We start from the raw sequence: 10,483 nt of genomic DNA on the forward strand, positions 1-10,483 counted from the left end.
TTTTCTAGCAGCTGCACAGGATGTGAAGCTGTCCCTCGGCACAGGAAGATATCACCGTCTGCGTCACTGCTGTGCCAAGATGTGTGCACATATGACATGCCTGATTTCCTTTGCCTCCTGGGAACCGATCAGTGTGCATGTGGGTGGGATCTGGCTTCCTGTATGCAGTTTGTAAATCAGACATGTCCTGTGACCGCTCTGGACAGAAGTACTCCTCTTTATTCTCTCAAACGTTATGCAGTGCATAGCAGGTGACAATTATGCAAATAGCGTTGGCCTCATTGGCATCCAGATGGGTGCGTAGGCAGCACCAACAAGATTACAGGGACAAACCATCCCGATGAGTCGAAAGAATAGTAAATATGGCAGGCGACCAGCTTGGCTTAACGGTGAAATCCTAGCGGATCTTAAACATAAAAAAGAAGCTTACAAGAACTGGAAGGTTGGACATATGACCAGGGAAGAGTATAAAAATATTGCTCGGGCATGTAGGAATGAAATCAGGAGGGCCAAATCGCACCTGGAGCTGCAGCTAGCAAGAGATGTCAAGAGTAACAAGAAGGGTTTCTTCACGTATGTTGGCAACAAGAAGAAAGCCAAGGAAAGTGTGGGCCCCTTACTGAATGAGGGAGGCAACCTAGTGACAGAGGATGTGGAAAAGCTAATGTGCTCAATGTTTTTTTTGCCTCTGTCTTCACTAACAAGGACAGCTCCCAGACTGCTGCGCTGGGCATCACAACATGGGGAGTAGATGGCCAGCCCTCTGTGGAGAAAGAGGTGGTTCGGGACTATTTAGAAAAGCTGGACGTGCACAAGTCCATGGGGCCGGATGAGTTGCATTCGAGAGTGCTAAAGGAATTGGCGGCTGTGATTGCAGAGCCATTGGCCATTATCTTTGAAAACTTGTGGCAAACGGAGGAAGTCCCAGATGACTGGAAAAAGGCTAATGTAGTGCCAATCTTTAAAAAGGGGAAGAAGGAGGATCCTGGGAACTACAGGCCAGTCAGCCTCACCTCAGTCCCCGGAAAAATCATGGAGCAGGTCCCCAAAGAATCAATCCTGAAGCACTTACATGAGAGGAAAGTGATCAGGAACAGTCAGCATGGATTCACCAAGGGAAAGTCATGCCTGACTAATCTAATCGCCTTCTATGATGAGATTACTGGTTCTGTGGATGAAGGGAAAGCAGTGGATGTATTGTTTCTTGACTTTAGCAAAGCTTTTGACACGGTCTGCCACAGTATTCTTGCCAGCAAGTTAAAGAAGTATGGGCTGGATGAATGCACTATAAGGTGGGTAGAAAGTGGGCTAGATTGTCGGGCTCAACGGGTAGTGATCAATGGCTCCATGTCTAGTTGGCAGCCGGTGTCAAGTGGAGTGCCCCAGGGGTCGGTCCTGGGGCCGGTTTTGTTCAATATCTTCATAAATGATCTGGAGGATGGTGTGGATTGCACTCTCAGCAAATTTGCGGATGATACTATACTAGGAGGAGTGGTAGATACGCTGGAGGGCAGGGATAGGATACAGAGGGACCTAGACAAATTGGAGGATTGGGCCAAAAGAAATCTGATGAGGTTCAATAAGGATAAGTGCAGGGTCCTGCACTTAGGACGGAAGAACCCAATACACAGCTACAGACTAGGGACCCAATGGCTAGGCAGCAGTTCTGCGAAAAAGGACCTAGGGGTGACAGTGGACGAGAAGCTGGATATGAGTCAACAGTGTGCCCTTGTTGCCAGGAAGGCCAATGGCATTTTGGGATATATAAGTAGGGGCATAGCCAGCAGATCGAGGGACGTGATCGTTCCCCTCTATTAGACATTGGTGAGGCCTCATCTGGAGTACTGTGTCCAGTTTTGGGCCCCACACTACAAGAAGGATGTGGAAAAATTGGAGAGAGTCCAGCGAAGGGCAACAAAAATGATTAGGGGTCTGGAACACATGACTTATGAGGAGAGGCTGAGGGAACTGGGATTGTTTAGTCTGCAGAAGAGAAGAATGAGAGGGGATTTGATAGCTGCTTTCAACTACCTGAGAGGTGGTTCCAGAGAGGATGGTTCTAGACTATTCTCAGTGGTAGAAGAGGATAGGACAAGGAGTAATGGTCTCAAGTTGCAGTGGGGGAGGTTTAGGTTGGATATTAGGAAAAACTTTTTCACTAAGAGGGTGGTGAAACACTGGAATGCATTACCCAGGGAGGTGGTAGAATCTCCTTCCTGAGAAGTTTTTAAGGTCAGGCTTGACAAAGCCCTGGCTGGGATGATTTAATTGGGGATTGGTTCTGCTCTGAGCAGGGGGTTGGACTAGATGACCTCCTGAGGTCCCTTCCAACTCTGATATTCTATGATTCTATGATTTCAGCCTGCCAAACACGCAATCTATGATCATTCTCCAGCTACTGAGTTTATAATTGAATTCCCTTTTTTCGGCATCATTGATGGGGTATAGTTTCATGAGCCAAGTTAGGAGTGGGTATGCGATGTCCCCCAAAATAACTGTTGGCACAGACATATCATAGAGAAACACATCATTTCTTGGGAATGAAGTCCTTTCTCCCCTCTTCAAGTACAATCCAGATCTCCTCAGCACCCTGGTGTCATGAACCTTTGCAGTGTTTCCCACCTTGGTATTAATGAAACTGCCTGTGTGGATCACTGAGCTTTAAAGAACAAGTGAATAGTAACCTTTTTGGTTCTTATACTCACCCCTTTTGGTGGGCAAATATTGAGATGTGGGTGCTATCAATGCCCCAGTTTGGTAAACTCATCCTCTTAAATCCAGCTAGAATTTCTGGAACTTTGCTTACGGCAACCACCTGTGGATAGATCAGTGTTAATTGCCATGCAAACCTACACAACCATGACCCCAACAATGGACTTTCCAACCCTGAAGTGGTTTGCAATTGACTGATAGCTGTCAGATGTTGCCAGCTTCCACAGACCAATAGCCACCGGTTTCTACCCAAATATGGCTTCCCTGAATCAAGTTCTGGCGGAGTGGTGAAAGGTGTAGTGCAGGCTCATTACACAGTTCCATGAAGGTCTGTTTTGTAATTCAGAAGTCTTGAAGCCACTGCTGGTCATCCTAGCTTTCCAGAATAATATGATCCCACCACACCATGCTGGTTCTCTTGGACCAGAAGTGACTGTCCACTTATTGGTATATTGTGGTAATACCTACACTCACCATATCTGCTCCACAGGACCCAAAAGGATTGTCATTCATTTTCTCGGTGAGCCATCTCCATCATGTCAGAAAGTTCTGCCCAGATTCCCTCCTGCATCTTGCCAGTCCCCTACTCCACTGCGTAAACATTTGTCCCGCAATAAGAAGTAGAAGCAGAACCAGATCATCATCCAGTTGCTTCCATCAGTTTTGGCAGGAAGGTAACATGCAGGGCTTAAATTCATCCAGAGCTGTCCAGAACAGAGCTATGGTAAATATTTTCAAACCCGTGGGGCTGACGCCCTGGCATCTTCCACGGGTCAGAAGCCCTGAGCCTCTGCCCTCCGTGGGGCTGAAGCCCCAAGCCATAGGGCTCCTGGAATTGATGAGAATTTAAGCCCTGGTAATATGAAAAAGAACTGTCATTGGCAAATATGTTTGAGGGTGGGGGACAGTACCAACAGCACAGCAATTCCTAGAGTGTCTCCCTTGACACTCAGACACGTGGGATACCTCCCCTAAGATGGGTACCACTAATGTCACGTAACAAAAGCAGCAGTGTGGATATGTGTATATGTGTGTCCACAGCATTATGCTCATGTCCAGCACAGCATATGCGAACAATCATCTCGGAATAGGAAACGCACACAAGCATGTACAGGGTCAGGTAACTGAGTATGCGCACCAGTGTAGATGTACCTGAGAAGGCTACTGTTACCTTTCCTATTGGCGAGGGCATTAGTTCCCTCACAATTCTGTTATTATGTAGAAGAGCCAGAATTCTTCCAAGAGTTTGGCTCCCTCCATAGCCAATATCATTTTTTCCATTTACACTCTGAGGAAACAGTGTTTCTTCATACAGAGACATCCTCAACTCTGTGATTCCATGACAAGGTTATGAATGGTTGATAGAAGCAAAGTGTGGGTGGAAATCTCCAGGCCAAACTAACACATTTCTGCTTCTACAGATATAAGAGCAAGACAAAAATATGTATGCACAGATCTGTTTTTTCATGTTATTGTGCTTGCAATGGGTAACACCATTGTTCTCCCCCTCCCATTGTTGTTCCCCTCTACTGATGTATTTGCTGCTTCCACAGCCAACTGACCTTGCAAGGAAGCAGGAAGGGAAAGCAGACAACATGAAGTTATTTTTTTTAGTGGCGTTAGTTGGAATCTGAGATGATTCCATTTTTGTTACCTCCACAATTTCTCTTCTAGGCCGCCATAACCCACCTTGGGAAATCTAGAATCACTCAAGCTGGAAATCACTGAACAACAGAGACAAGAACAGTCCCCTTGATTACTAATTGCAATCTGTGTGCTATTCCAAATTACTTAATATGTTCTTACCAGCATATACTTTTGTCTGTAATTTTAATATGTTTTCCTTTACAGTTTCCTTTAAAATATGTTAATAGATGTGCACATGAAAAGATGTAGAGCTTAAGAGGACTGTTGTTGCTTGACAAAGGCTCAACATGAGCACAATCCAATAAAATGTTGAATTGCATTGCCTTAAAAGCCAAAAAATAATTCCCAGAAGATCAGATACCGATTCTGCAGCCAGAAAGAAAAGTAACTTGTCCGACAAGCTAGTCCTGTGCCTCCCCACCAATCTTTCATTTTTTAACTTTTCATTCTTTTCACTTCTTTCTATTGTGCTTTTCCCTAGGAAATGTGTGTGTAAAGAACTGTCTCAAAACAATATTAAGTTTAAACCTGCAATACCCATGACATTCAGTTAATATTTCATTATTCATGGTGTGCAAACAGATACTTGTCGATGTACAAAGCCACAGAAAATGTCAGTATCCAATAGAACTTGGTCTAAATTAGAACATTTCCATAGCAACCGTAACTCGACTACATTGCATTATGGTCTTTCCTTATGGGCCAGATTCTGCCACCCTTTCTCAGGGAATAGCATGTGACTCCGCAAGTGATTCTATTGAAATGAATCTCAGTAAGGGACACTAAATCTGACCCTACATGAATACATAAAAATGAGCTGTGATTTTACAGTTCTTGAATTAACTACAGTAAGTAGAGACAGAGAAAAAGGATGAGTAACATTGGGTCATTTTCTGCTGATGGTGTCAAGATGCATTATTTATACAGCCCACTAGTGTCCTCTGGAAAACCCTCCTCAGCTGCTGCTAATAATATGGTCCCATCTAGTACTGACTAAAGCTGCTAATCAAGATACAGTATTTTGGTAAACAGCTACCTAATCTCACTACTTGCCATTCATCAGTACCCTGGCATATCAAATGTCACTATGAAAAACATGTTTATTTTGAAACAAAAATCGTTTTTAATATTCTCTTTATTAGTTTTTCATATTAAAACACACACAGAGAAAACTGCCACCAAAGATATACTTGCACACAGATTCTGTTTAGTTACATAATATACTTTCCCTTTTTGATTATTCAAACATAAAAACTGTCCAGGAAATAGTATTGGATGAGAGTGCCTATCTGTAACACCAGGAGAAAAAGAGACATAACATTTATGAACATAAGAATTGCCATACCAGATCAGACCAGTGGTCTCTCTAGCCCAGGATGCCATCTGTGACAGTGGCTGATATCAGATACTTCAAAGGAAGGTGCAAAAAAAAAAAAAACCAATAGACATATGAGCAGATGCTTTCCAAATTCTTTATATAATATTTAAAGCCCAAACTCACCTCTTCCCTAGAGTTTGGTATTATCAATAATGATAACAACAATAAGATAACATAACGAGCAGTTCAAACCTTCTTTCCAGTCTTGGCTATACCTGTGGTTCTTTCCTCAGGATCCCTCAGCTCACCCCCAAGATCCTCTCTTTTCCAGAGAGCTTCTCCCACCTCCGTAGGGTTGCCAAAAACCAAATTGCAGAATTGCAATTGCAGAAAAATTGCAGAAAACCAAACACCCTTGCCCCACCTGAGTCCCGCCCTTCCCTGAGGCTCTGCCACTGCCTGCCCCTTCTCCAAGGCCATGGCCCCGCTCACTCCATCCCCCTCCCTCTCTCGCTTGCTCTCATAGAATCATTGAATATCAGGGTTGGAAGGGACCTCAGGAGGTCATCTAGTCCAACCCCCTGCTCAAAACAGGACCAATCCCCAATTAAATCATCCCAGCCAGGGCTTTGTCAAGCCTGACCTTAAAAACTTCTCAGGAAGGAGATTCTACCACCTCCCTAGGTAACTCATTCCAGTGTTTCACCACCCTCCTAGTGAAGAAGTTTTTCCTAATATCCAACCTAAACCTCCCCCACTGCAACTTGAGACCATTACTGCTTGTCCTGTCATCTTCTACCACTGAGAATAGTCTAGAACCATCCTCTTTGGAACCACCTCTCAGGTAGTTGAAAGCAGCTATCAAATACCCCTCATTCTTCTCTTCTGCAGACTAAACAATCCGAGTTCCCTCAGCCTCTCCTCATAAGTCATGTGTTCCAGACCCCTAATCATTTTTGTTGCCCTTCGCTGGACTCTCTCCAATTTTTCCACATCCTTCTTGTAGTGTGGGGCCCAAAACTGGACACAGTACTCCAGATGAGGCCTCACCAATGTCTAATAGAGGGGAACGATCACGTCCCTCGATCTGCTGGCTATGCCCCTATTTATACATCCCAAAATGCCATTGGCCTTCTTGGCAACAAGGGCACACTGTTGACTCATATCCAGCTTCTCGTCCACTGTCACCCCTAGGTCCTTTTCCGCAGAACTGCTGCCTAGCCATTCGGTCCCTAGCCTGTAGCAGTGCATTGGATTCTTCCGTCCTAAGTGCAGGACCCTGCACTTATCCTTATTGAACCTCATCAGATTTCTTTTTTTGGCCCAAGCCTCCAATTTGTCTTGGTCCCTCTGTATCCTATCCCTGCCCTCCAGCGTATCTACCAGTCCTCCTAGTTTAGTATTATCCGCAAATTTGCTTAGAGTGCAATCCACACCATCCTCCAGATCATTTATGAAGATATTGAACAAAACTGGCCCCACGACCAACTCTTGGGGCACTCCACTTGATACCGGCTGCCAACTAGACATGGAGCCATTGATCACTACCCGTTGAGTCCGACAATCTGGCCAACTTTCTACCCACTTTATAGTGCATTCATCCAGCCCATACTTCTTTAACTTGCTGGCAAGAATACTGTGGGAGACCGTGTCAAAAGCTTTGCTAAAGTCAAGAAACAATACATCCACTGCTTTCCCTTCATCCACAGAACCAGTAATCTCATCATAGAAGGCGATTAGATTAGTCAGGCATGACCTTCCCTTGGTGAATCCATGCTGACTGTTCCTGATCACTTTCCTCTCATGTAAGTGCTTCAGGATTGATTCCTTGAGGACTTGCTCCATGATTTTTCCGGGGACTGAGGTGAGGCTGACTGGCCTGTAGTTCCCAGGATCCTCCTTCTTCCCTTTTTTAAAGATTGGCACTAATTAGCCTTTTCCAGTCGTCCGGGACTTCCCCCGATCGCCATGAGTTTTCAAAGATAATGGCCAATGGCTCTGCAATCACAGCCGCCAACTCCTTTAGCACTCTCGGATGCAACACATCCGGCCCCATGGACTTGTGCACGTCCAGCTTTTCTAAATAGTCCCGAACCACTTCTTTCTCCACAGAGGACTGGCCACCTTCTCCCCATGCTTTGTTGCCCACCCCCCGCCCCTCGCTCATTTTTACCAGGCTGAGGGCAAGGGGTTGGGGTGTGGAACAGGGTGAGGGCTCCGGCTGGAAGTGTGAACTCTGGGGTGGGGCCGGGGATGAAGAATGTGGGGTGCAGGAGGGAGCTCTAGCTGGGGTGTGGGCCAGGTGTTCGACGTGTGGGAGAGGGCTTCGGGCTGGGGCCAGGGGTTGGGATGCAGGAGAGGATGAGGGCTCTGGCTGGGGGTACAGGGTTTGGTGTGGGGCCAGAAATGAGGGGTTCAGAGTGTGGGAAAGGGCTCTGGTCTGGGGCAGGGAGTTAGGGTGTGGGGGGTGACAGCTCCAGCTGGAGATGCAGACGCTGAGGTGGGGCCAGGGATGAGGGCTGTAGGAGGGGGCTCTGGGCCAGGGATGAGGGGTTTGGGGTGCAGGAGGGTGTGCAGGCTCTGGGAGGGAGTTTGTGTGTGGGAGGGGGCTCAGGGCTGGGACAGATGGTTGGGGTGCGGGAGATGGTTGAGGTGTGGGCTCCGGGCGGCACTTACCTTATGTGGCTCCCAGAAGTGGCCTGGGAGTATGAGCTCTGGAGTGGGGCCGGGATGGGGGGCTTGGGGTACAGGAGAGGGTGCTGGGCTGGGGAAAGGGATTGGAGTATGGGCTCTGGGCTGGGGGTTGTGGGCTCTGAGTGGGGCCAGAAATGAGGTGTTTGGGGCATAGGAGGGTGAGGCCAAGGGGTTCAGAGTGCAGGAGGGGGTGTGGACTCTGGCTGGGGGCGCAGGCTCTGGGGTGAGGCCAGGGATGCGGGGTTTGGGGTGCAGGAGGGGGGGTCAGGGCTGGGGCAGGGTGTTGTGGTGTTGGGGGGGGGTGGGCTCCGTGAGGGAGTTTGGGTGTGAGAGGGGACTCCGGGCTGGGATAGGGGGTTGGGGGGCAGGAGGGGGCTCAGGCAGAGGGTTGAGGTGTAGGGTTCCAGCGGCACTTACTGCAGCTCCCAGGAAGCAGCCACTAGGTTCCTGCAGCCCCCAGGTGCATGGGCAGCCAGGGAGGCTCCACATGCTGCTCTCACGTCAACAGGCACCGTCCTCGCAGCTCCCGTTTGTCGCGGTTCCTGGCCAATGGGAGCTGGAGCAGGCACTTGGGGTGAGGCCAGCTCTCGGAGCCTTCGTTGCCACTTATACGCCTAGAGGCCACAAGGACCTGACGGCCACTTCCGGGAGCTGTGTGGAGCTAGGGCAGGCAGTGAGCCTGCCTTAGTCCCGGGCCTCCGTTGCACTGCCAACTGGACTTTTAATGGCCCAGTCAACGGTGCCAACCAGAGTCGCCAGGGTCCCTTTTCAACCAAGCATACCGTTTGAAAACCGAACGCTTGACAACTCTGCTGACAGTATTAAAATATCTCAGTGGTATATTTCCTGAAAACATTCTGTTTTTATCCATTCTGAAACACAAGGCACCGAGCACTGTTTCCGAAAATTAAGTACTGATGGAAAAGCTAATAATAGAAGAGGCAGTGTGTTTTAAATTAATGCTATTATTCCACTTTCCTGCCACGCTGCTCTGGAAGGACTTAGGGGTTTATCCTCAATATGTTTTCCAATCCATCAGGGAGTTTGAGACAAATCTGTTCTCTAAAATAATCGAATTATCACAGTCTTGCTCCTAAAAGGATTTAGAAGGTCTGTTTATTTGCAGAAATTGTCCACGTACCAAGCTTCTGTCATGTTTTTTGAGATATTATGAGTAAATAGGAAAAGCTCATGGTCTGAATTTCACCTTACTCAGTGGGAACCCTTCACTAACACAGAAGAATTTGTGAGCACTCTTTCAGGATATGACGTGTAGTACGCTGAGAGCAGCTGTAGTTTAATGGTTTAATTGAAAGAACTGAAGCAGAGGTCATACTGCAATGGCTGTGTTTTTTCTAATACTGCAGTACGGATTAAAAATAGAATTTGACTTGTAAAGAAAGCTATAATAATTAGAACTTTAAGAGGGGCTTACCATGACAGTAAAAGTATGTTATGGTTGTGACTAAGGCTGGTCTACACTATGAGGTTAGGTCGAATTTAGCTGTGTTAGGTCGATTTTATAAGCAATGCGGCGACACAACCAACCCCGTTCCGCCGACCTAAAGGGCTCTTAAAATTGACTGCTGTACTCCTCCCCAACGAGGGGAGTAGCGCTAAAATCGACCTTCTTGGGTCGAATTTGGGGTAGTGCAGATGCAGGATTATGCAATTCGACGGTATTGGCCTCCGGGAGCTATCCCAGAGTGCTCCAATGTGACTGCTCTGGACAGCACTTTCAACTCCGATGCACTAGCCAGGCACACAGGAAAAGCCCCGGGAACTTTTGAATTTAATTTCCAGTTTGGTCAGCATGGCGAGCTCAGCAGAACAGGTCCCAGAATCGCAAATGAGCTCCAACATGGAGCAAACGGGAGACACTGGATCTGATTGCTGTATGGGGAGAAGAATCTGTGCAGGCAGAACTCCAATCCAGCAGAAGAAATGCTGATATATATGCCAAAATTGCATGGGGCATGGTGGAGAGAGGCTACAGCAGGGACACACAGCAGTGCCACATGAAAGTTAAGGAGCTCAGGCAAGCCTATCACAAGACAAAGGAGGCAAAGAGTCACTCCTGGTCAGAGCCCCATACATGCCGCTTCTATGATC

This window comes from Lepidochelys kempii, chromosome 1 (genome assembly GCF_965140285.1).
Source record: "Lepidochelys kempii isolate rLepKem1 chromosome 1, rLepKem1.hap1, whole genome shotgun sequence".
Lineage (NCBI taxonomy): Eukaryota > Metazoa > Chordata > Testudines > Cheloniidae > Lepidochelys > Lepidochelys kempii.